Source organism: Mycteria americana, chromosome 15 (genome assembly GCF_035582795.1).
Source record: "Mycteria americana isolate JAX WOST 10 ecotype Jacksonville Zoo and Gardens chromosome 15, USCA_MyAme_1.0, whole genome shotgun sequence".
NCBI classification, from domain to species: domain Eukaryota; kingdom Metazoa; phylum Chordata; class Aves; order Ciconiiformes; family Ciconiidae; genus Mycteria; species Mycteria americana.
Genome location: NC_134379.1, coordinates 14,913,666 through 14,939,467, shown reverse-complemented (window position 1 = coordinate 14,939,467; position 25,802 = coordinate 14,913,666).

Below are 25,802 nucleotides of genomic sequence, written 5' to 3'. Positions count from 1 at the left end.
CCAAGGGACAGTGAAAACCAGCTACACCTTTCAGTGCTGGCAGCTTTCCTGTGGGCGCTATCGCTGGACGTTTCCAATTTCACTGCCGGGCAGTCGGAGAGAGTTATACAGTGTTGCCCCATTACCTAGCAAAGCTTTAGCAGAGCGCGAATGTCTGTGTGGCAGCGAATGCAGTTCCAAGGGACAGTGAAAACCAGCTACAGCTTTCAGTGCTGGCAGCTTTCCTGTGGGCGCAATCTCTGGACGTTTCCAATTTGGCAGCCGGGCTCTGCCAGAGAGAGATACAGAGTGTTGCCCCATTACCAAGCAAAGCTTTAGCAGAGCGCGAATGTCTGTGTGGCAGCGAATGCAGTTCCAAGGGACAGTGAAAACCAGCTACAGCTTTCAGTGCTGGCAGCTTTCCTGAGGGCACAATCTCTGGACGTTTCCAATTTGGCAGCCGGGCTCTGCCAGAGAGAGATACAGAGTGTTGCTCCATTTCGAAGCAATACTTTAGCAGAGCGCGAATGTCTGTGTGGCAGCGAATGCAGTTCCAAGGGACAGTGAAAACCAGCTACAGCTTTCAGTGCTGGCAGCTTTCCTGTGGGCGCAATCTCTGGACGTTTCCAATTTGGCAGCCGGGCACTGGGACAGAGACATACAGAGTGTTACCCCATTACCAAGCAAAGCTTTAGCAGAGCGCGAATGTCTGTGTGGCAGCGAATGCAGTTCCAAGGGACAGTGAAAACCAGCTACAGCTTTCAGTGCTGGCAGCTTTCCTGTGGGTGCAAACTCTGGACGTTTCCAATTTCACTGCCGGGCAGTCGGAAAGAGTCATACAGAGTGTTGCCCCATTACCTAGCAAAGCTTTAGCAGAGCGCGAATGTCTGTGTGGCAGCGAATGCAGTTCCAAGGGACAGTGAAAACCAGCTACAGCTTTCAGTGCTGGCAGCTTTCCTGTGGGCGCAATATCTGGACGTTTCCAATTTGGCAGCTGGGCACTGGGACAGAGACATACAGAGTGTTACCCCATTACCAAGCAAAGCTTTAGCAGAGCGCGAATGTCTGTGTGGCAGCGAATGCAGTTCCAAGGGTCAGTGAAAACCAGCTACAGCTTTCAGTGCTGGCAGCTTTCCTGTGGGCACAATCTCTGGACGTTTCCAATTTGGCAGCCGGGCTCTGCCAGAGAGAGATACAGAGTGTTGCTCCATTTCGAAGCAATACTTTAGCAGAGCGCGAATGTCTGTGTGGCAGCGAATGCAGTTCCAAGGGACAGTGAAAACCAGCGACAGCTTTCAGTGCTGGCAGCTTTCCTGTGGGCGCAATCTCTGGACGTTTCCAATTTGGCAGCCGGGATCTGCCAGAGAGATATACAGAGTGTTGCTCCATTACCAAGCAAAGCTTTAGCAGAGCACGAATGTCTGTGTGGCAGCGAATGCAGTTCCAAGGGACAGTGAAAACCAGCTACAGCTTTCACTGCTGGCAGCTTTAGTGTGGCCGCTATCGCTGGACATTTCCAATTTCAATGCCGGGCAGTCGGAGAGAGTTATACAGAGTTTTCCCCCAGTACCTAGCAAAGCTTTAGCAGAGCGCGAATGTCTGTGTGGCAGCGAATGCAGTTCCAAGGGACAGTGAAAACCAGCTACAGCTTTCAGTGCTGGCAGCTTTCCTGTGGGCGCTATCGCTGGACGTTTCCAATTTCACTGCCGGGCAGTCGGAGAGAGTTATACAGTGTTGCCCCATTACCTAGCAAAGCTTTAGCAGAGCGCGAATGTCTGTGTGGCAGCGAATGCAGTTCCAAGGGACAGTGAAAACCAGCTACAGCTTTCAGTGCTGGCAGCTTTCCTGTGGGCGCAATCTCTGGACGTTTCCAATTTGGCAGCCGGGCTCTGCCAGAGAGAGATACAGAGTGTTGCCCCATTACCAAGCAAAGCTTTAGCAGAGCGCGAATGTCTGTGTGGCAGCGAATGCAGTTCCAAGGGACAGTGAAAACCAGCTACAGCTTTCAGTGCTGGCAGCTTTCCTGTGGGCGTAATCTCTGGACGTTTCCAATTTCACTGCCGGGCAGTCGGAGAGAGTCATACAGAGTGTTGCCCCATTACCAAGCAAAGCTTTAGCAGAGCGCGAATGTCTGTGTGGCAGCGAATGCAGTTCCAAGGGACAGTGAAAACCAGCTACAGCTTTCAGTGCTGGCAGCTTTCCTGTGGGCGCAATCTCTGGACGTTTCCAATTTGGAAGACGGGCTCTGCCAGAGAGAGATACAGAGTGTTTCCCCATTACCAAGCAAAGCTTTAGCAGAGCACGAATGTCTGTGTGGCAGCGAATGCAGTTCCAAGGGACAGTGAAAACCAGCTAGAGCTTTCACTGCTGGCAGCTTTCCTGTGGGTGCAAACTCTGGATGTTTCCAATTTCACTGCCGGGCAGTCGGAGAGCGTCATACAGAGTGTTGCCCCATTACCTAGCAAAGCTTTAGCAGAGCGCGAATGTCTGTGTGGCAGCGAATGCAGTTCCAAGGGACAGTGAAAACCAGCTACAGCTTTCAGTGCTGGCAGCTTTCCTGTGGGCGCAATCTCTGGACGTTTCCAATTTGGAAGACGGGCTCTGCCAGAGAGAGATACAGAGTGTTTCCCCATTACCAAGCAAAGCTTTAGCAGAGCGCGAATGTCTGTGTGGCAGCGAATGCAGTTCCAAGGGACAGTGAAAACCAGCTACAGCTTTCAGTGTTGGCAGCTTTCCTGTGGGTGCAAACTCTGGACGTTTCCAATTTCACTGCCGGGCAGTCGGAGAGAGTCATACAGAGTGTTGCCCCATTACCAAGCAAAGCTTTAGCAGAGCGCGAATGTCTGTGTGGCAGCGAATGCAGTTCCAAGGGACAGTGAAAACCAGCTGCAGCTTTCAGTGCTGGCAGCTTTCCTGTGGGCGCAATCTCTGGACGTTTCCAATTTGGCAGCCGGGCACTGGTACAGAGACATACAGAGTGTTACCCCATTACCAAGCAAAGCTTTAGCAGAGCACCAATGTCTGTGTGGCAGCGAATGCAGTTCCAAGGGACAGTGAAAACCAGCTGCAGCTTTCAGTGCTGGCAGCTTTCCTGTGGACGCAATCTCTGGAGGTTTCAAATTTGGCAGCCGGGATCTGCCAGAGAGAGATACAGAGTGTTGCCCCATTACCAAGCAAAGCTTTAGCAGAGCGCGAATGTCTGTGTGGCAGCGATTGCAGTTCCAAGGAACAGTGTAAACCAGCTGCAGCTTTCAGTGCTGGCAGCTTTCCTGTGGACGCAATCTCTGGACGTTTCCAATTTGGAAGACGGGCTCTGCCAGAGAGTGATACAGAGTGTTGCCGCATTACCAAGCAAAGCTTTAGCAGAGCGCGAATGTCTGTGTGTCAGCGAATGGAGTTCCAAGTGACAATGAAAACCAGCTACAGGTTTCAGTGCTGGCAGCTTTCCTGTGGGCGCAATCTCTGGACGTTTCCAATTTGGCAGCCGGGCTCTGCCAGAGAGAGATACAGAGTGTTGCCGCATTACCAAGCAAAGCTTTAGCAGAGCACGAATGTCTGTGTGGCAGCGAATGCAGTTCCAAGGGACAGTGAAAACCAGCTACAGCTTTCAGTGCTGGCAGCTTTCCTGTGGGCGCTATCGCTGGACATTTCCAATTTCACTGCCGGGCAGTCGGAGAGAGTTATACCGAGTTTTGCCCCGTTACATAGCAAAGCTTTAGCAGAGCGCGAATGTCTGTGTGGCAGCGAATGCAGTTCCAAGGGACAGTGAAAACCAGCTACAGCTTTCAGTGCTGGCGGCATTCTTGCGGGCGTACTCTCTGGACGTTTCCAATTTGGCAGCCGGGCTCTGACAGAGAGAGATACAGAGTGTTGCCCCATTACCAAGCAAAGCTTTAGCAGAGGGCGAATGTCTGTGTGGCAGCGAATGCAGTTCCAAGGGACAGTGAAAACCAGCTACACCTTTCACTGCTGGCAGCTTTCGTGTGGCCGCTATCGCTGGACGTTTCCAATTTCACTGCCGGGCAGTCGGAGAGAGTTATACAGTGTTGCCCCATTACCTAGCAAAGCTTTAGCAGAGCGCGAATGTCTGTGTGGCAGCGAATGCAGTTCCAAGGGACAGTGAAAACCAGCTACAGCTTTCAGTGCTGGCAGCTTTCCTGTGGGCGCAATCTCTGGACGTTTCCAATTTGGCAGCCGTGCTCTGCCAGAGAGATATACAGAGTGTTGCTCCATTTCGAAGCAATGCTTTACCAGAGCTTGAATGTCTGTGTGGCAGCGAATGCAGTTCCAAGGGACAGTGAAAACCAGCTGCAGCTTTCAGTGCTGGCAGCTTTCCTGTGGGCGCTATCGCTGGACGTTTCCAATTTCACTGCCGGGCAGTCGGAGAGAGTTATACAGTGTTGCCCCATTACCTAGCAAAGCTTTAGCAGAGCGCGAATGTCTGTGTGGCAGCGAATGCAGTTCCAAGGGACAGTGAAAACCAGCTACAGCTTTCAGTGCTGGCAGCTTTCCTGTGGGCGCAATCTCTGGACGTTTCCAATTTGGCAGCCGGGCACTGGGACAGAGACATACAGAGTGTTACCCCATTACCAAGCAAAGCTTTAGCAGAGCGCGAATGTCTGTGTGGCAGCGAATGCAGTTCCAAGGGACAGTGAAAACCAGCTGCAGCTTTCAGTGCTGGCAGCTTTCCTGTGGGTGCAAACTCTGGACGTTTCCAATTTCACTGCCGGGCAGTCGGAGAGAGTCATACAGAGTGTTGCCCCATTACCTAGCAAAGCTTTAGCAGAGCGCGAATGTCTGTGTGGCAGCGAATGCAGTTCCAAGGGACAGTGAAAACCAGCTACAGCTTTCAGTGCTGGCAGCTTTCCTGTGGGCGCAATCTCTGGACGTTTCCAATTTGGCAGCTGGGCACTGGGACAGAGACATACAGAGTGTTACCCCATTACCAAGCAAAGCTTTAGCAGAGCGCGAATGTCTGTGTGGCAGCGAATGCAGTTCCAAGGGACAGTGAAAACCAGCTACAGCTTTCAGTGCTGGCAGCTTTCCTGTGGGCACAATCTCTGGACGTTTCCAATTTGGCAGCCGGGCTCTGCCAGAGAGAGATACAGAGTGTTGCTCCATTTCGAAGCAATACTTTAGCAGAGCGCGAATGTCTGTGTGGCAGCGAATGCAGTTCCAAGGGACAGTGAAAACCAGCTACAGCTTTCACTGCTGGCAGCTTTAGTGTGGCCGCTATCGCTGGACATTTCCAATTTCAATGCCGGGCAGTCGGAGAGAGTTATACAGAGTTTTCCCCCAGTACCTAGCAAAGCTTTAGCAGAGCGCGAATGTCTGTGTGGCAGCGAATGCAGTTCCAAGGGACAGTGAAAACCAGCTACAGCTTTCAGTGCTGGCAGCTTTCCTGTGGGCGCAATCTCTGGACGTTTCCAATTTGGAAGACGGGCTCTGCCAGAGAGAGATACAGAGTGTTTCCCCATTACCAAGCAAAGCTTTAGCAGAGCGCGAATGTCTGTGTGGCAGCGAATGCAGTTCCAAGGGACAGTGAAAACCAGCTACAGCTTTCAGTGTTGGCAGCTTTCCTGTGGGTGCAAACTCTGGACGTTTCCAATTTCACTGCCGGGCAGTCGGAGAGAGTCATACAGAGTGTTGCCCCATTACCAAGCAAAGCTTTAGCAGAGCGCGAATGTCTGTGTGGCAGCGAATGCAGTTCCAAGGGACAGTGAAAACCAGCTGCAGCTTTCAGTGCTGGCAGCTTTCCTGTGGGCGCAATCTCTGGACGTTTCCAATTTGGAAGACGGGCTCTGCCAGAGAGAGATACAGAGTGTTTCCCCATTACCAAGCAAAGCTTTAGCAGAGCACGAATGTCTGTGTGGCAGCGAATGCAGTTCCAAGGGACAGTGAAAACCAGCTAGAGCTTTCACTGCTGGCAGCTTTCCTGTGGGTGCAAACTCTGGATGTTTCCAATTTCACTGCCGGGCAGTCGGAGAGCGTCATACAGAGTGTTGCCCCATTACCTAGCAAAGCTTTAGCAGAGCGCGAATGTCTGTGTGGCAGCGAATGCAGTTCCAAGGGACAGTGAAAACCAGCTACAGCTTTCAGTGCTGGCAGCTTTCCTGTGGGCGCAATCTCTGGACGTTTCCAATTTGGAAGACGGGCTCTGCCAGAGAGAGATACAGAGTGTTTCCCCATTACCAAGCAAAGCTTTAGCAGAGCGCGAATGTCTGTGTGGCAGCGAATGCAGTTCCAAGGGACAGTGAAAACCAGCTACAGCTTTCAGTGTTGGCAGCTTTCCTGTGGGTGCAAACTCTGGACGTTTCCAATTTCACTGCCGGGCAGTCGGAGAGAGTCATACAGAGTGTTGCCCCATTACCAAGCAAAGCTTTAGCAGAGCGCGAATGTCTGTGTGGCAGCGAATGCAGTTCCAAGGGACAGTGAAAACCAGCTGCAGCTTTCAGTGCTGGCAGCTTTCCTGTGGGCGCAATCTCTGGACGTTTCCAATTTGGCAGCCGGGCACTGGTACAGAGACATACAGAGTGTTACCCCATTACCAAGCAAAGCTTTAGCAGAGCACGAATGTCTGTGTGGCAGCGAATGCAGTTCCAAGGGACAGTGAAAACCAGCTGCAGCTTTCAGTGCTGGCAGCTTTCCTGTGGACGCAATCTCTGGAGGTTTCAAATTTGGCAGCCGGGATCTGCCAGAGAGAGATACAGAGTGTTGCCCCATTACCAAGCAAAGCTTTAGCAGAGCGCGAATGTCTGTGTGGCAGCGATTGCAGTTCCAAGGAACAGTGTAAACCAGCTGCAGCTTTCAGTGCTGGCAGCTTTCCTGTGGACGCAATCTCTGGACGTTTCCAATTTGGAAGACGGGCTCTGCCAGAGAGTGATACAGAGTGTTGCCGCATTACCAAGCAAAGCTTTAGCAGAGCGCGAATGTCTGTGTGTCAGCGAATGGAGTTCCAAGTGACAATGAAAACCAGCTACAGGTTTCAGTGCTGGCAGCTTTCCTGTGGGCGCAATCTCTGGACGTTTCCAATTTGGCAGCCGGGCTCTGCCAGAGAGAGATACAGAGTGTTGCCGCATTACCAAGCAAAGCTTTAGCAGAGCACGAATGTCTGTGTGGCAGCGAATGCAGTTCCAAGGGACAGTGAAAACCAGCTACAGCTTTCAGTGCTGGCAGCTTTCCTGTGGGCGCTATCGCTGGACATTTCCAATTTCACTGCCGGGCAGTCGGAGAGAGTTATACCGAGTTTTGCCCCGTTACATAGCAAAGCTTTAGCAGAGCGCGAATGTCTGTGTGGCAGCGAATGCAGTTCCAAGGGACAGTGAAAACCAGCTACAGCTTTCAGTGCTGGCGGCATTCTTGCGGGCGTACTCTCTGGACGTTTCCAATTTGGCAGCCGGGCTCTGACAGAGAGAGATACAGAGTGTTGCCCCATTACCAAGCAAAGCTTTAGCAGAGGGCGAATGTCTGTGTGGCAGCGAATGCAGTTCCAAGGGACAGTGAAAACCAGCTACACCTTTCACTGCTGGCAGCTTTCGTGTGGCCGCTATCGCTGGACGTTTCCAATTTCACTGCCGGGCAGTCGGAGAGAGTTATACAGTGTTGCCCCATTACCTAGCAAAGCTTTAGCAGAGCGCGAATGTCTGTGTGGCAGCGAATGCAGTTCCAAGGGACAGTGAAAACCAGCTACAGCTTTCAGTGCTGGCAGCTTTCCTGTGGGCGCAATCTCTGGACGTTTCCAATTTGGCAGCCGTGCTCTGCCAGAGAGATATACAGAGTGTTGCTCCATTTCGAAGCAATGCTTTACCAGAGCTTGAATGTCTGTGTGGCAGCGAATGCAGTTCCAAGGGACAGTGAAAACCAGCTGCAGCTTTCAGTGCTGGCAGCTTTCCTGTGGGCGCTATCGCTGGACGTTTCCAATTTCACTGCCGGGCAGTCGGAGAGAGTTATACAGTGTTGCCCCATTACCTAGCAAAGCTTTAGCAGAGCGCGAATGTCTGTGTGGCAGCGAATGCAGTTCCAAGGGACAGTGAAAACCAGCTACAGCTTTCAGTGCTGGCAGCTTTCCTGTGGGCGCAATCTCTGGACGTTTCCAATTTGGCAGCCGGGCACTGGGACAGAGACATACAGAGTGTTACCCCATTACCAAGCAAAGCTTTAGCAGAGCGCGAATGTCTGTGTGGCAGCGAATGCAGTTCCAAGGGACAGTGAAAACCAGCTGCAGCTTTCAGTGCTGGCAGCTTTCCTGTGGGTGCAAACTCTGGACGTTTCCAATTTCACTGCCGGGCAGTCGGAGAGAGTCATACAGAGTGTTGCCCCATTACCTAGCAAAGCTTTAGCAGAGCGCGAATGTCTGTGTGGCAGCGAATGCAGTTCCAAGGGACAGTGAAAACCAGCTACAGCTTTCAGTGCTGGCAGCTTTCCTGTGGGCGCAATCTCTGGACGTTTCCAATTTGGCAGCTGGGCACTGGGACAGAGACATACAGAGTGTTACCCCATTACCAAGCAAAGCTTTAGCAGAGCGCGAATGTCTGTGTGGCAGCGAATGCAGTTCCAAGGGACAGTGAAAACCAGCTACAGCTTTCAGTGCTGGCAGCTTTCCTGTGGGCACAATCTCTGGACGTTTCCAATTTGGCAGCCGGGCTCTGCCAGAGAGAGATACAGAGTGTTGCTCCATTTCGAAGCAATACTTTAGCAGAGCGCGAATGTCTGTGTGGCAGCGAATGCAGTTCCAAGGGACAGTGAAAACCAGCTACAGCTTTCACTGCTGGCAGCTTTAGTGTGGCCGCTATCGCTGGACATTTCCAATTTCAATGCCGGGCAGTCGGAGAGAGTTATACAGAGTTTTCCCCCAGTACCTAGCAAAGCTTTAGCAGAGCGCGAATGTCTGTGTGGCAGCGAATGCAGTTCCAAGGGACAGTGAAAACCAGCTACACCTTTCAGTGCTGGCAGCTTTCCTGTGGGCGCTATCGCTGGACGTTTCCAATTTCACTGCCGGGCAGTCGGAGAGAGTTATACAGTGTTGCCCCATTACCTAGCAAAGCTTTAGCAGAGCGCGAATGTCTGTGTGGCAGCGAATGCAGTTCCAAGGGACAGTGAAAACCAGCTACAGCTTTCAGTGCTGGCAGCTTTCCTGTGGGCGCAATCTCTGGACGTTTCCAATTTGGCAGCCGGGCTCTGCCAGAGAGAGATACAGAGTGTTGCCCCATTACCAAGCAAAGCTTTAGCAGAGCGCGAATGTCTGTGTGGCAGCGAATGCAGTTCCAAGGGACAGTGAAAACCAGCTACAGCTTTCAGTGCTGGCAGCTTTCCTGTTGGCACAATCTCTGGACGTTTCCAATTTGGCAGCCGGGCTCTGCCAGCGAGAGATACAGATTGTTGCTCCATTTCGAAGCAATACTTTAGCAGAGCGCGAATGTCTGTGTGGCAGCGAATGCAGTTCCAAGGGACAGTGAAAACCAGCTACAGCTTTCAGTGCTGGCAGCTTTCCTGTGGGCACAATCTCTGGACGTTTCCAATTTGGCAGCCGGGCTCTGCCAGAGAGAGATACAGAGTGTTGCTCCATTTCGAAGCAATGCTTTAGCAGAGCGCGAATGTCTGTGTGGCAGCGAATGCAGTTCCAAGGGACAGTGAAAACCAGCTACAGCTTTCAGTGCTGGCAGCTTTCCTGTGGGCGCAATCTCTGGACGTTTCCAATTTGGCAGCCGGGCAGTCGGGGAGAGTCATACAGAGTGTTGCCCCATTACCTAGCAAAGCTTTAGCAGAGCGCGAATGTCTGTGTGGCAGCGAATGCAGTTCCAAGGGACAGTGAAAACCAGCTACAGCTTTCACTGCTGGCAGCTTTCGTGTGGCCTCTATCGCTGGACGTTTTCAATTTCTCTGCCGGGCACTCGGAGAGAGTTATACAGAGTTTTGCCCCATTACCTAGCAAAGCTTTAGCAGAGCGCGAATGTCTGTGTGGCAGCGAATGCAGTTCCAAGGGACAGTGAAAACCAGCTACAGCTTTCAGTGCTGGCAGCTTTCCTGTGGGCGCAATCTCTGGACGTTTCCAATTTCACTGCCGGGCAGTCGGAGAGAGTCATACAGAGTGTTGCCCCATTACCAAGCAAAGCTTTAGCAGAGCGCGAATGTCTGTGTGGCAGCGAATGCAGTTCCAAGGGACAGTGAAAACCAGCTACAGCTTTCACTGCTGGCAGCTTTCGTGTGGCCTCTATCGCTGGACGTTTTCAATTTCTCTGCCGGGCACTCGGAGAGAGTTATACAGAGTTTTGCCCCATTACCTAGCAAAGCTTTAGCAGAGCGCGAATGTCTGTGTGGCAGCGAATGCAGTTCCAAGGGACAGTGAAAACCAGCTACAGCTTTCAGTGCTGGCAGCTTTCCTGTGGGCGCAATCTCTGGACGTTTCCAATTTGGAAGACGGGCTCTGCCAGAGAGAGATACAGAGTGTTTCCCCATTACCAAGCAAAGCTTTAGCAGAGCGCGAATGTCTGTGTGGCAGCGAATGCAGTTCCAAGGGACAGTGAAAACCAGCTAGAGCTTTCACTGCTGGCAGCTTTCCTGTGGGTGCAAACTCTGGACGTTTCCAATTTCACTGCCGGGCAGTCGGAGAGAGTCATACAGAGTGTTGCCCCATTACCTAGCAAAGCTTTAGCAGAGCGCGAATGTCTGTGTGGCAGCGAATGCAGTTCCAAGGGACAGTGAAAACCAGCTACAGCTTTCAGTGCTGGCAGCTTTCCTGTGGGCGCAATCTCTGGACGTTTCCAATTTGGAAGACGGGCTCTGCCAGAGAGAGATACAGAGTGTTTCCCCATTACCAAGCAAAGCTTTAGCAGAGCGCGAATGTCTGTGTGGCAGCGAATGCAGTTCCAAGGGACAGTGAAAACCAGCTACAGCTTTCAGTGTTGGCAGCTTTCCTGTGGGTGCAAACTCTGGACGTTTCCAATTTCACTGCCGGGCAGTCGGAGAGAGTCATACAGAGTGTTGCCCCATTACCAAGCAAAGCTTTAGCAGAGCGCGAATGTCTGTGTGGCAGCGAATGCAGTTCCAAGGGACAGTGAAAACCAGCTGCAGCTTTCAGTGCTGGCAGCTTTCCTGTGGGCACAATCTATGGACGTTTCCAATATGGCAGCCGGGCTCTGCCAGAGAGAGATACAGAGTGTTGCTCCATTTCGAAGCAATGCTTTAGCAGAGCGCGAATGTCTGTGTGGCAGCGAATGCAGTTCCAAGGGACAGTGAAAACCAGCTACAGCTTTCAGTGCTGGCAGCTTTCCTGTGGGCGCAATCTCTGGACGTTTCCAATTTGGCAGCCGGGCACTGGTACAGAGACATACAGAGTGTTACCCCATTACCAAGCAAAGCTTTAGCAGAGGGCGAATGTCTGTGTGGCAGCGAATGCAGTTCCAAGGGACAGTGAAAACCAGCTACAGCTTTCACTGCTGGCAGCTTTCGTGTGGCCGCTATCGCTGGACGTTTCCAATTTCACTGCCGGGCAGTCGGAGAGAGTTATACAGAGTTTTGCCCCGTTACATAGCAAAGCTTTAGCAGAGCGCGAATGTCTGTGTGGCAGCGAATGCAGTTCCAAGGGACAGTGAAAACCAGCTACAGCTTTCAGTGCTGGCAGCTTTCCTGTGGGCGTAATCTCTGGACGTTTCCAATTTGGCAGCCGGGCTCTGCCAGCGAGAGATACAGAGTGTTGCTCCATTTCGAAGCAATGCTTTAGCAGAGCGCGAATGTCTGTGTGGCAGCGAATGCAGTTCCAAGGGACAGTGAAAACCAGCTACAGCTTTCAGTGCTGGCAGCTTTCCTGTGGACGCAATCTCTGGACGTTTCCAATTTCACTGCCGGGCAGTCGGAGAGAGTCATACAGAGTGTTGCCCCATTACCAAGCAAAGCTTTAGCAGAGCGCGAATGTCTGTGTGGCAGCGAATGCAGTTCCAAGGGACAGTGAAAACCAGCTACAGCTTTCAGTGCTGGCAGCTTTCGTGTGGCCTCTATCGCTGGACGTTTTCAATTTCTCTGCCGGGCACTCGGAGAGAGTTATACAGAGTTTTGCCCCATTACCTAGCAAAGCTTTAGCAGAGCGCGAATGTCTGTGTGGCAGCGAATGCAGTTCCAAGGGACAGTGAAAACCAGCTACAGCTTTCAGTGCTGGCAGCTTTCCTGTGGGCGCAATCTCTGGACGTTTCCAATTTGGAAGACGGGCTCTGCCAGAGAGAGATACAGAGTGTTTCCCCATTACCAAGCAAAGCTTTAGCAGAGCACGAATGTCTGTGTGGCAGCGAATGCAGTTCCAAGGGACAGTGAAAACCAGCTAGAGCTTTCACTGCTGGCAGCTTTCCTGTGGGTGCAAACTCTGGATGTTTCCAATTTCACTGCCGGGCAGTCGGAGAGCGTCATACAGAGTGTTGCCCCATTACCTAGCAAAGCTTTAGCAGAGCGCGAATGTCTGTGTGGCAGCGAATGCAGTTCCAAGGGACAGTGAAAACCAGCTACAGCTTTCAGTGCTGGCAGCTTTCCTGTGGGCGCAATCTCTGGACGTTTCCAATTTGGAAGACGGGCTCTGCCAGAGAGAGATACAGAGTGTTGCCCCATTACCAAGCAAAGCTTTAGCAGAGCGCGAATGTCTGTGTGGCAGCGAATGCAGTTCCAAGGGACAGTGAAAACCAGCTACAGCTTTCAGTGTTGGCAGCTTTCCTGTGGGTGCAAACTCTGGACGTTTCCAATTTCACTGCCGGGCAGTCGGAGAGAGTCATACAGAGTGTTGCCCCATTACCAAGCAAAGGTTTAGCAGAGCGCGAATGTCTGTGTGGCAGCGAATGCAGTTCCAAGGGACAGTGAAAACCAGCTGCAGCTTTCAGTGCTGGCAGCTTTCCTGTGGGCGCAATCTCTGGACGTTTCCAATTTGGCAGCCGGGCACTGGTACAGAGACATACAGAGTGTTACCCCATTACCAAGCAAAGCTTTAGCAGAGCACGAATGTCTGTGTGGCAGCGAATGCAGTTCCAAGGGACAGTGAAAACCAGCTGCAGCTTTCAGTGCTGGCAGCTTTCCTGTGGACGCAATCTCTGGACGTTTCAAATTTGGCAGCCGGGATCTGCCAGAGAGAGATACAGAGTGTTGCCCCATTACCAAGCAAAGCTTTAGCAGAGCGCGAATGTCTGTGTGGCAGCGATTGCAGTTCCAAGGAACAGTGTAAACCAGCTGCAGCTTTCAGTGCTGGCAGCTTTCCTGTGGACGCAATCTCTGGACGTTTCCAATTTGGAAGACGGGCTCTGCCAGAGAGTGATACAGAGTGTTGCCGCATTACCAAGCAAAGCTTTAGCAGAGCGCGAATGTCTGTGTGTCAGCGAATGGAGTTCCAAGTGACAATGAAAACCAGCTACAGGTTTCAGTGCTGGCAGCTTTCCTGTGGGCGCAATCTCTGGACGTTTCCAATTTGGCAGCCGGGCTCTGCCAGAGAGAGATACAGAGTGTTGCCGCATTACCAAGCAAAGCTTTAGCAGAGCACGAATGTCTGTGTGGCAGCGAATGCAGTTCCAAGGGACAGTGAAAACCAGCTACAGCTTTCAGTGCTGGCAGCTTTCCTGTGGGCGCTATCGCTGGACATTTCCAATTTCACTGCCGGGCAGTCGGAGAGAGTTATACCGAGTTTTGCCCCGTTACATAGCAAAGCTTTAGCAGAGCGCGAATGTCTGTGTGGCAGCGAATGCAGTTCCAAGGGACAGTGAAAACCAGCTACAGCTTTCAGTGCTGGCGGCATTCTTGCGGGCGTACTCTCTGGACGTTTCCAATTTGGCAGCCGGGCTCTGACAGAGAGAGATACAGAGTGTTGCCCCATTACCAAGCAAAGCTTTAGCAGAGGGCGAATGTCTGTGTGGCAGCGAATGCACTTCCAAGGGACAGTGAAAACCAGCTACACCTTTCACTGCTGGCAGCTTTCGTGTGGCCGCTATCGCTGGACGTTTCCAATTTCACTGCCGGGCAGTCGGAGAGAGTTATACAGTGTTGCCCCATTACCTAGCAAAGCTTTAGCAGAGCGCGAATGTCTGTGTGGCAGCGAATGCAGTTCCAAGGGACAGTGAAAACCAGCTACAGCTTTCAGTGCTGGCAGCTTTCCTGTGGGCGCAATCTCTGGACGTTTCCAATTTGGCAGCCGTGCTCTGCCAGAGAGATATACAGAGTGTTGCTCCATTTCGAAGCAATGCTTTACCAGAGCTTGAATGTCTGTGTGGCAGCGAATGCAGTTCCAAGGGACAGTGAAAACCAGCTGCAGCTTTCAGTGCTGGCAGCTTTCCTGTGGGCGCTATCGCTGGACGTTTCCAATTTCACTGCCGGGCAGTCGGAGAGAGTTATACAGTGTTGCCCCATTACCTAGCAAAGCTTTAGCAGAGCGCGAATGTCTGTGTGGCAGCGAATGCAGTTCCAAGGGACAGTGAAAACCAGCTACAGCTTTCAGTGCTGGCAGCTTTCCTGTGGGCGCAATCTCTGGACGTTTCCAATTTGGCAGCCGGGCACTGGGACAGAGACATACAGAGTGTTACCCCATTACCAAGCAAAGCTTTAGCAGAGCGCGAATGTCTGTGTGGCAGCGAATGCAGTTCCAAGGGACAGTGAAAACCAGCTGCAGCTTTCAGTGCTGGCAGCTTTCCTGTGGGTGCAAACTCTGGACGTTTCCAATTTCACTGCCGGGCAGTCGGAGAGAGTCATACAGAGTGTTGCCCCATTACCTAGCAAAGCTTTAGCAGAGCGCGAATGTCTGTGTGGCAGCGAATGCAGTTCCAAGGGACAGTGAAAACCAGCTACAGCTTTCAGTGCTGGCAGCTTTCCTGTGGGCGCAATCTCTGGACGTTTCCAATTTGGCAGCTGGGCACTGGGACAGAGACATACAGAGTGTTACCCCATTACCAAGCAAAGCTTTAGCAGAGCGCGAATGTCTGTGTGGCAGCGAATGCAGTTCCAAGGGACAGTGAAAACCAGCTACAGCTTTCAGTGCTGGCAGCTTTCCTGTGGGCACAATCTCTGGACGTTTCCAATTTGGCAGCCGGGCTCTGCCAGAGAGAGATACAGAGTGTTGCTCCATTTCGAAGCAATACTTTAGCAGAGCGCGAATGTCTGTGTGGCAGCGAATGCAGTTCCAAGGGACAGTGAAAACCAGCGACAGCTTTCAGTGCTGGCAGCTTTCCTGTGGGCGCAATCTCTGGACGTTTCCAATTTGGCAGCCGGGATCTGCCAGAGAGATATACAGAGTGTTGCTCCATTGCCAAGCAAAGCTTTAGCAGAGCAAGAATGTCTGTGTGGCAGCGAATGCAGTTCCAAGGGACAGTGAAAACCAGCTACAGCTTTCACTGCTGGCAGCTTTAGTGTGGCCGCTATCGCTGGACATTTCCAATTTCAATGCCGGGCAGTCGGAGAGAGTTATACAGAGTTTTCCCCCAGTACCTAGCAAAGCTTTAGCAGAGCGCGAATGTCTGTGTGGCAGCGAATGCAGTTCCAAGGGACAGTGAAAACCAGCTACACCTTTCAGTGCTGGCAGCTTTCCTGTGGGCGCTATCGCTGGACGTTTCCAATTTCACTGCCGGGCAGTCGGAGAGAGTTATACAGTGTTGCCCCATTACCTAGCAAAGCTTTAGCAGAGCGCGAATGTCTGTGTGGCAGCGAATGCAGTTCCAAGGGACAGTGAAAACCAGCTACAGCTTTCAGTGCTGGCAGCTTTCCTGTGGGCGCAATCTCTGGACGTTTCCAATTTGGCAGCCGGGCTCTGCCAGAGAGAGATACAGAGTGTTGCCCCATTACCAAGCAAAGCTTTAGCAGAGCGCGAATGTCTGTGTGGCAGCGAATGCAGTTCCAAGGGACAGTGAAAAGCAGCTACAGCTTTCAGTGCTGGCAGCTTTCCTGTGGGCACAATCTCTGGACGTTTCCAATTTGGCAGCCGGGCTCTGCAAGCGAGAGATACAGATTGTTGCTCCATTTCGAAGCAATACTTTAGCAGAGCGCGAATGTCTGTGTGGCAGCGAATGCAGTTCCAAGGGACAGTGAAAACCAGCTACAGCTTTCAGTGCTGGCAGCTTTCCTGTGGGCACAATCTCTGGACGTTTCCAATTTGGCAGCCGGGCTCTGCCAGAGAGAGATACAGAGTGTTGCTCCATTTCGAAGCAATGCTTTAGCAGAGCGCGAATGTCTGTGTGGCAGCGAATGCAGTTCCAAGGGACAGTGAAAACCAGCTACAGCTTTCAGTGCTGGCAGCTTTCCTGTGGGCGCAATCTCTGGACGTTTCCAATTTGGCAGCCGGGCAGTCGGGGAGAGTCATACAGAGTGTTGCCCCATTACCTAGCAAAGCTTTAGCAGAGCGCGAATGTCTGTGTGGCAGCGAATGCAGTTCCAAGGGACAGTGAAAACCAGCTACAGCTTTCACTGCTGGCAGCTTTCGTGTGGCCTCTATCGCTGGACGTTTTCAATTTCTCTGCCGGGCACTCGGAGAGAGTTATACAGAGTTTTGCCCCATTACCTAGCAAAGCTTTAGCAGAGCGCGAATGTCTGTGTGGCAGCGAATGCAGTTCCAAGGGACAGTGAAAACCAGCTACAGCTTTCAGTGCTGGCAGCTTTCCTGTGGACGCAATCTCTGGACGTTTCCAATTTCACTGCCGGGCAGTCGGAGAGAGTCATACAGAGTGTTGCCCCATTACCAAGCAAAGCTTTAGCAGAGCGCGAATGTCTGTGTGGCAGCGAATGCAGTTCCAAGGGACAGTGAAAACCAGCTACAGCTTTCACTGCTGGCAGCTTTCGTGTGGCCTCTATCGCTGGACGTTTTCAATTTCTCTGCCGGGCACTCGGAGAGAGTTATACAGAGTTTTGCCCCATTACCTAGCAAAGCTTTAGCAGAGCGCGAATGTCTGTGTGGCAGCGAATGCAGTTCCAAGGGACAGTGAAAACCAGCTACAGCTTTCAGTGCTGGCAGCTTTCCTGTGGGCGCAATCTCTGGACGTTTCCAATTTGGAAGACGGGCTCTGCCATAGAGAGATACAGAGTGTTTCCCCATTACCAAGCAAAGCTTTAGCAGAGCGCGAATGTCTGTGTGGCAGCGAATGCAGTTCCAAGGGACAGTGAAAACCAGCTAGAGCTTTCACTGCTGGCAGCTTTCCTGTGGGTGCAAACTCTGGACGTTTCCAATTTCACTGCCGGGCAGTCGGAGAGAGTGATACAGAGTGTTTCCCCATTACCAAGCAAAGCTTTAGCAGAGCGCGAATGTCTGTGTGGCAGCGAATGCAGTTCCAAGGGACAGTGAAAACCAGCTACAGCTTTCAGTGTTAGCAGCTTTCCTGTGGGTGCAAACTCTGGACGTTTCCAATTTCACTGCCGGGCAGTCGGAGAGAGTCATACAGAGTGTTGCCCCATTACCAAGCAAAGCTTTAGCAGAGCGCGAATGTCTGTGTGGCAGCGAATGCAGTTCCAAGGGACAGTGAAAACCAGCTACAGCTTTCAGTGCTGGCAGCTTTCCTGTGGACGCAATCTCTGGACGTTTCCAATATGGCAGCCGGGCTCTGCCAGAGAGAGATACAGAGTGTTGCTCCATTTCGAAGCAATGCTTTAGCAGAGCGCGAATGTCTGTGTGGCAGCGAATGCAGTTCCAAGGGACAGTGAAAACCAGCTACAGCTTTCAGTGCTGGCAGCTTTCCTGTGGGCGCAATCTCTGGACGTTTCCAATTTGGCAGCCGGGCACTGGTACAGAGACATACAGAGTGTTACCCCATTACCAAGCAAAGCTTTAGCAGAGGGCGAATGTCTGTGTGGCAGCGAATGCAGTTCCAAGGGACAGTGAAAACCAGCTACAGCTTTCACTGCTGGCAGCTTTCGTGTGGCCGCTATCGCTGGACGTTTCCAATTTCACTGCCGGGCAGTCGGAGAGAGTTATACAGAGTTTTGCCCCGTTACATAGCAAAGCTTTAGCAGAGCGCGAATGTCTGTGTGGCAGCGAATGCAGTTCCAAGGGACAGTGAAAACCAGCTACAGCTTTCAGTGCTGGCGGCATTCTTGCGGGCGTACTCTCTGGACGTTTCCAATTTGGCAGCCGGGCTCTGCCAGAGAGAGATACAGAGTGTTGCCCCATTACCAAGCAAAGCTTTAGCAGAGGGCGAATGTCTGTGTGGCAGCGAATGCAGTTCCAAGGGACAGTGAAAACCAGCTACAGCTTTCACTGCTGGCAGCTTTCGTGTGGCCGCTATCGCTGGACGTTTCCAATTTCACTGCCGGGCAGTCGGAGAGAGTTATACAGTGTTGCCCCATTACCTAGCAAAGCTTTAGCAGAGCGCGAATGTCTGTGTGGCAGCGAATGCAGTTCCAAGGGACAGTGAAAACCAGCTACAGCTTTCAGTGCTGGCAGCTTTCCTGTGGGCGCAATCTCTGGACGTTTTCAATTTGGCAGCCGTGCTCTGCCAGAGAGATATACAGAGTGTTGCTCCATTTCGAAGCAATGCTTTACCAGAGCTTGAATGTCTGTGTGGCAGCGAATGCAGTTCCAAGGGACAGTGAAAACCAGCTACAGCTTTCAGTGCTGGCAGCTTTCCTGTGGGCGCAATCTCTGGACGTTTCCAATTTGGCAGCCGGGCACTGGGACAGAGACATACAGAGTGTTACCCCATTACCAAGCAAAGCTTTAGCAGAGCGCGAATGTCTGTGTGGCAGCGAATGCAGTTCCAAGGGACAGTGAAAACCAGCTACAGCTTTCAGTGCTGGCAGCTTTCCTGTGGGTGCAAACTCTGGACGTTTCCAATTTCACTGCCGGGCAGTCGGAGAGAGTCATACAGAGTGTTGCCCCATTACCTAGCAAAGCTTTAGCAGAGCGCGAATGTCTGTGTGGCAGCGAATGCAGTTCCAAGGGACAGTGAAAACCAGCTACAGCTTTCAGTGCTGGCAGCTTTCCTGTGGGCACAATCTCTGGACGTTTCCAATTTGGCAGCCGGGCTCTGCCAGAGAGAGATACAGAGTGTTGCTCCATTTCGAAGCAATACTTTAGCAGAGCGCGAATGTCTGTGTGGCAGCGAATGCAGTTCCAAGGGACAGTGAAAACCAGCTACAGCTTTCAGTGCTGGCAGCTTTCCTGTGGGCACAATCTCTGGACGTTTCCAATTTGGCAGCCGGGCTCTGCCAGAGAGAGATACAGAGTGTTGCTCCATTTCGAAGCAATGCTTTAGCAGAGCGCGAATGTCTGTGTGGCAGCGAATGCAGTTCCAAGGGACAGTGAAAACCAGCTACAGCTTTCAGTGCTGGCAGCTTTCCTGTGGGCGCAATCTCTGGACGTTTCCAATTTGGCAGCCGGGATCTGCCAGAGAGATATACAGAGTGTTGCTCCATTACCAAGCAAAGCTTTAGCAGAGCACGAATGTCTGTGTGGCAGCGAATGCAGTTCCAAGGGACAGTGAAAACCAGCTACAGCTTTCACTGCTGGCAGCTTTAGTGTGGCCGCTATCGCTGGACATTTCCAATTTCAATGCCGGGCAGTCGGAGAGAGTTATACAGAGTTTTCCCCCAGTACCTAGCAAAGCTTTAGCAGAGCGCGAATGTCTGTGTGGCAGCGAATGCAGTTCCAAGGGACAGTGAAAACCAGCTACACCTTTCAGTGCTGGCAGCTTTCCTGTGGGCGCTATCGCTGGACGTTTCCAATTTCACTGCCGGGCAGTCGGAGAGAGTTATACAGTGTTGCCCCATTACCTAGCAAAGCTTTAGCAGAGCGCGAATGTCTGTGTGGCAGCGAATGCAGTTCCAAGGGACAGTGAAAACCAGCTACAGCTTTCAGTGCTGGCAGCTTTCCTGTGGGCGCAATCTCTGGACGTTTCCAATTTGGCAGCCGGGCTCTGCCAGAGAGAGATACAGAGTGTTGCTCCATTTCGAAGCAATACTTTAGCAGAGCGCGAATGTCTGTGTGGCAGCGAATGCAGTTCCAAGGGACAGTGAAAACCAGCTGCAGCTTTCAGTGCTGGCAGCTTTCCTGTGGGCACAATCTATGGACGTTTCCAATTTGGAAGACGGGCTCTGCCAGAGAGAGATACAGAGTGTTGCCCCATTACCAAGCAAAGCTTTAGCAGAGCACGAATGTCTGTGTGGCAGCGAATGCAGTTCCAAGGGACAGTGAAAACCAGCTGCAGCTTTCAGTGCTGGCAGCTTTCCTGTGGACGCAATCTCTGGACGTTTCCAATTTGGCAGCCGGGATCTGCCAGAGAGATATACAGAGTGTTGCCCCATTACCAAGCAAAGCTTTCGCAGAGCACGAATGTCTGTGTGGCAGCGAATGCAGTTCCAAGGGACAGTGAAAACCAGCTACAGCTTTCACTGCTACCAGCTTTCGTGTGGCCGCTATCGCTGGACATTTCCAATTTCAATGCCGGGCAGTCGGAGAGAGTTATACAGATTTTTCCCCCAGTACCTAGCAAAGCTTTAGCAGAGCGCGAATGTCTGTGTGGCAGCGAATGCAGTTCCAAGGGACAGTGAAAACCAGCTAGAGCTTTCACTGCTGGCAGCTTTCCTGTGGGTGCAAACTCTGGACGTTTCCAATTTCACTGCCGGGCAGTCGGAGAGAGTCATACAGAGTGTTGCCCCATTACCTAGCAAAGCTTTAGCAGAGCGCGAATGTCTGTGTGGCAGCGAATGCAGTTCCAAGGGACAGTGAAAACCAGCTACAGCTTTCAGTGCTGGCAGCTTTCCTGTGGGCGCAATCTCTGGACGTTTCCAATTTGGCAGCTGGGCACTGGGACAGAGACATACAGAGTGTTACCCCATTACCAAGCAAAGCTTTAGCAGAGCGCGAATGTCTGTGTGGCAGCGAATGCAGTTCCAAGGGACAGTGAAAACCAGCTACAGCTTTCAGTGCTGGCAGCTTTCCTGTGGGCACAATCTCTGGACGTTTCCAATTTGGCAGCCGGGCTCTGCCAGAGAGAGATACAGAGTGTTGCTCCATTTCGAAGCAATACTTTAGCAGAGCGCGAATGTCTGTGTGGCAGCGAATGCAGTTCCAAGGGACAGTGAAAACCAGCTGCAGCTTTCAGTGCTGGCAGCTTTCCTGTGGGCGCAATCTCTGGACGTTTCCAATTTGGCAGCCGGGATCTGCCAGAGAGATATACAGAGTGTTGCTCCATTGCCAAGCAAAGCTTTAGCAGAGCACGAATGTCTGTGTGGCAGCGAATGCAGTTCCAAGGGACAGTGAAAACCAGCTACAGCTTTCACTGCTGGCAGCTTTAGTGTGGCCGCTATCGCTGGACATTTCCAATTTCAATGCCGGGCAGTCGGAGAGAGTTATACAGAGTTTTCCCCCAGTACCTCGCAAAGCTTTAGCAGAGCGCGAATGTCTGTGTGGCAGCGAATGCAGTTCCAAGGGACAGTGAAAACCAGCTACAGCTTTCAGTGCTGGCAGCTTTCCTGTGGGCGCTATCGCTGGACGTTTCCAATTTCACTGCCGGGCAGTCGGAGAGAGTTATACAGTGTTGCCCCATTACCTAGCAAAGCTTTAGCAGAGCGCGAATGTCTGTGTGGCAGCGAATGCAGTTCCAAGGGACAGTGAAAACCAGCTACAGCTTTCAGTGCTGGCAGCTTTCCTGTGGGCGCAATCTCTGGACGTTTCCAATTTGGCAGCCGGGCTCTGCCAGAGAGAGATACAGAGTGTTGCCCCATTACCAAGCAAAGCTTTAGCAGAGCGCGAATGTCTGTGTGGCAGCGAATGCAGTTCCAAGGGACAGTGAAAACCAGCTACAGCTTTCAGTGCTGGCAGCTTTCCTGTGGGCACAATCTCTGGACGTTTCCAATTTGGCAGCCGGGCTCTGCCAGAGAGAGATACAGAGTGTTGCTCCATTTCGAAGCAATACTTTAGCAGAGCGCGAATGTCTGTGTGGCAGCGAATGCAGTTCCAAGGGACAGTGAAAACCAGCTACAGCTTTCAGTGCTGGCAGCTTTCCTGTGGGTGCAAACTCTGGACGTTTCCAATTTCACTGCCGGGCAGTCGGAGAGAGTCATACAGAGTGTTGCCCCATTACCTAGCAAAGCTTTAGCAGAGCGCGAATGTCTGTGTGGCAGCGAATGCAGTTCCAAGGGACAGTGAAAACCAGCTACAGCTTTCAGTGCTGGCAGCTTTCCTGTGGGCACAATCTCTGGACGTTTCCAATTTGGCAGCCGGGCTCTGCCAGAGAGAGATACAGAGTGTTGCTCCATTTCGAAGCAATACTTTAGCAGAGCGCGAATGTCTGTGTGGCAGCGAATGCAGTTCCAAGGGACAGTGAAAACCAGCTACAGCTTTCAGTGCTGGCAGCTTTCCTGTGGGCACAATCTCTGGACGTTTCCAATTTGGCAGCCGGGCTCTGCCAGAGAGAGATACAGAGTGTTGCTCCATTTCGAAGCAATGCTTTAGCAGAGCGCGAATGTCTGTGTGGCAGCGAATGCAGTTCCAAGGGACAGTGAAAACCAGCTACAGCTTTCAGTGCTGGCAGCTTTCCTGTGGGCGCAATCTCTGGACGTTTCCAATTTGGCAGCCGGGATCTGCCAGAGAGATATACAGAGTGTTGCTCCATTACCAAGCAAAGCTTTAGCAGAGCACGAATGTCTGTGTGGCAGCGAATGCAGTTCCAAGGGACAGTGAAAACCAGCTACAGCTTTCACTGCTGGCAGCTTTAGTGTGGCCGCTATCGCTGGACATTTCCAATTTCAATGCCGGGCAGTCGGAGAGAGTTATACAGAGTTTTCCCCCAGTACCTAGCAAAGCTTTAGCAGAGCGCGAATGTCTGTGTGGCAGCGAATGCAGTTCCAAGGGACAGTGAAAACCAGCTACACCTTTCAGTGCTGGCAGCTTTCCTGTGGGCGCTATCGCTGGACGTTTCCAATTTCACTGCCGGGCAGTCGGAGAGAGTTATACAGTGTTGCCCCATTACCTAGCAAAGCTTTAGCAGAGCGCGAATGTCTGTGTGGCAGCGAATGCAGTTCCAAGGGACAGTGAAAACCAGCTACAGCTTTCAGTGCTGGCAGCTTTCCTGTGGGCGCAATCTCTGGACGTTTCCAATTTGGCAGCCGGGCTCTGCCAGAGAGAGATACAGAGTGTTGCTCCATTTCGAAGCAATACTTTAGCAGAGCGCGAATGTCTGTGTGGCAGCGAATGCAGTTCCAAGGGACAGTGAAAACCAGCTGCAGCTTTCAGTGCTGGCAGCTTTCCTGTGGGCACAATCTATGGACGTTTCCAATTTGGAAGACGGGCTCTGCCAGAGAGAGATACAGAGTGTTGCCCCATTACCAAGCAAAGCTTTAGCAGAGCACGAATGTCTGTGTGGCAGCGAATGCAGTTCCAAGGGACAGTGAAAACCAGCTGCAGCTTTCAGTGCTGGCAGCTTTCCTGTGGACGCAATCTCTGGACGTTTCCAATTTGGCAGCCGGGATCTGCCAGAGAGATATACAGAGTGTTGCCCCATTACCAAGCAAAGCTTTCGCAGAGCACGAATGTCTGTGTGGCAGCGAATGCAGTTCCAAGGGACAGTGAAAACCAGCTACAGCTTTCACTGCTACCAGCTTTCGTGTGGCCGCTATCGCTGGACATTTCCAATTTCAATGCCGGGCAGTCGGAGAGAGTTATACAGATTTTTCCCCCAGTACCTAGCAAAGCTTTAGCAGAGCGCGAATGTCTGTGTGGCAGCGAATGCAGTTCCAAGGGACAGTGAAAACCAGCTAGAGCTTTCACTGCTGGCAGCTTTCCTGTGGGTGCAAACTCTGGACGTTTCCAATTTCACTGCCGGGCAGTCGGAGAGAGTCATACAGAGTGTTGCCCCATTACCTAGCAAAGCTTTAGCAGAGCGCGAATGTCTGTGTGGCAGCGAATGCAGTTCCAAGGGACAGTGAAAACCAGCTACAGCTTTCAGTGCTGGCAGCTTTCCTGTGGGCGCAATCTCTGGACGTTTCCAATTTGGCAGCTGGGCACTGGCACAGAGACATACAGAGTGTTACCCCATTACCAAGCAAAGCTTTAGCAGAGCGCGAATGTCTGTGTGGCAGCGAATGCAGTTCCAAGGGACAGTGAAAACCAGCTACAGCTTTCAGTGCTGGCAGCTTTCCTGTGGGCACAATCTCTGGACGTTTCCAATTTGGCAGCCGGGCTCTGCCAGAGAGAGATACAGAGTGTTGCTCCATTTCGAAGCAATACTTTAGCAGAGCGCGAATGTCTGTGTGGCAGCGAATGCAGTTCCAAGGGACAGTGAAAACCAGCTGCAGCTTTCAGTGCTGGCAGCTTTCCTGTGGGCGCAATCTCTGGACGTTTCCAATTTGGCAGCCGGGATCTGCCAGAGAGATATACAGAGTGTTGCTCCATTGCCAAGCAAAGCTTTAGCAGAGCACGAATGTCTGTGTGGCAGCGAATGCAGTTCCAAGGGACAGTGAAAACCAGCTACAGCTTTCACTGCTGGCAGCTTTAGTGTGGCCGCTATCGCTGGACATTTCCAATTTCAATGCCGGGCAGTCGGAGAGAGTTATACAGAGTTTTCCCCCAGTACCTCGCAAAGCTTTAGCAGAGCGCGAATGTCTGTGTGGCAGCGAATGCAGTTCCAAGGGACAGTGAAAACCAGCTACAGCTTTCAGTGCTGGCAGCTTTCCTGTGGGCGCAATCTCTGGACGTTTCCAATTTGGCAGCCGGGCTCTGCCAGAGAGAGATACAGAGTGTTGCCCCATTACCAAGCAAAGCTTTAGCAGAGCGCGAATGTCTGTGTGGCAGCGAATGCAGTTCCAAGGGACAGTGAAAACCAGCTACAGCTTTCAGTGCTGGCAGCTTTCCTGTGGGCACAATCTCTGGACGTTTCCAATTTGGCAGCCGGGCTCTGCCAGAGAGAGATACAGAGTGTTGCTCCATTTCGAAGCAATACTTTAGCAGAGCGCGAATGTCTGTGTGGCAGCGAATGCAGTTCCAAGGGACAGTGAAAACCAGCTACAGCTTTCAGTGCTGGCAGCTTTCCTGTGGGCGCAATCTCTGGACGTTTCCAATTTGGCAGCCGGGCACTGGGACAGAGACATACAGAGTGTTACCCCATTACCAAGCAAAGCTTTAGCAGAGCGCGAATGTCTGTGTGGCAGCGAATGCAGTTCCAAGGGACAGTGAAAACCAGCTACAGCTTTCAGTGCTGGCAGCTTTCCTGTGGGTGCAAACTCTGGACGTTTCCAATTTCACTGCCGGGCAGTCGGAGAGAGTCATACAGAGTGTTGCCCCATTACCTAGCAAAGCTTTAGCAGAGCGCGAATGTCTGTGTGGCAGCGAATGCAGTTCCAAGGGACAGTGAAAACCAGCTACAGCTTTCAGTGCTGGCAGCTTTCCTGTGGGCGCAATATCTGGACGTTTCCAATTTGGCAGCTGGGCACTGGGACAGAGACATACAGAGTGTTACCCCATTACCAAGCAAAGCTTTAGCAGAGCGCGAATGTCTGTGTGGCAGCGAATGCAGTTCCAAGGGACAGTGAAAACCAGCTACAGCTTTCAGTGCTGGCAGCTTTCCTGTGGGCACAATCTCTGGACGTTTCCAATTTGGCAGCCGGGCTCTGCCAGAGAGAGATACAGAGTGTTGCTCCATTTCGAAGCAATACTTTAGCAGAGCGCGAATGTCTGTGTGGCAGCGAATGCAGTTCCAAGGGACAGTGAAAACCAGCGACAGCTTTCAGTGCTGGCAGCTTTCCTGTGGGCGCAATCTCTGGACGTTTCCAATTTGGCAGCCGGGATCTGCCAGAGAGATATACAGAGTGTTGCTCCATTACCAAGCAAAGCTTTAGCAGAGCACGAATGTCTGTGTGGCAGCGAATGCAGTTCCAAGGGACAGTGAAAACCA